Here is a 660-nt window from a genome sequence, read left to right as displayed (position 1 = left end):
GGGCCGGGGTGGATTTCGGACTTAGACAGATTTTCACTGTTTATAAAGACCCAGCCGATAATCACCCAGGCGATCCGCCGAGCCTGCCCAGAGGGAGGGCCTGCCCTGCTGCGGAGGTGGTGACCCCGGGGTGGATTTCGGACTTAGACGAATTTTGACTGGGTATGAAGACCCAGCCGAAAATTCACCCAGGCCACAGGCCCGGCCTGCCCAGAGGGAGGGCCTGCCCTGCTGCGGAGGTGGTGAACCCCGGGGTGGATTTCGGGCTTAGACAAATTTTGACTGGGTATGAAGACCCAGCCGATAATCACCCAGGCGATCCGCCGAGCCTGCCCAGAGGGAGGCCCTGCCGAAAGTTTTCCAGGAGGCCGAAAATTCACCCAGGCCACAGGCCCAGCCTGCCCAGGGAGAGAGGCTGCCTGCCCGGGGAGAGATGGGGCCTGCCCAGCCGCTCTGGTGGTGGTGGTGGTGGTGGTGGTGGTGGTGACCCCGGGGTGGATTTTGGACTTTGACAAAATCTCACCGAAAAGGGGACGCTCGCCCAGGGGAGCCGCCGCCCGTGCCCAGGGAGGGGGCGGACCCTGCCGAAAGTTTTCCAGGAGGCCGAAAATTCACCCAGGCCACAGGCCCAGCCTGCCCAGGGAGAGAGGCTGCCTGCCC

The sequence above is a fragment of the Trichomycterus rosablanca genome, chromosome 4, assembly GCF_030014385.1.
Source record: "Trichomycterus rosablanca isolate fTriRos1 chromosome 4, fTriRos1.hap1, whole genome shotgun sequence".
Lineage (NCBI taxonomy): Eukaryota > Metazoa > Chordata > Actinopteri > Siluriformes > Trichomycteridae > Trichomycterus > Trichomycterus rosablanca.
The sequence above is the reverse complement of the archived record's forward strand: the minus strand, read 5'-3'. Positions refer to the sequence as shown.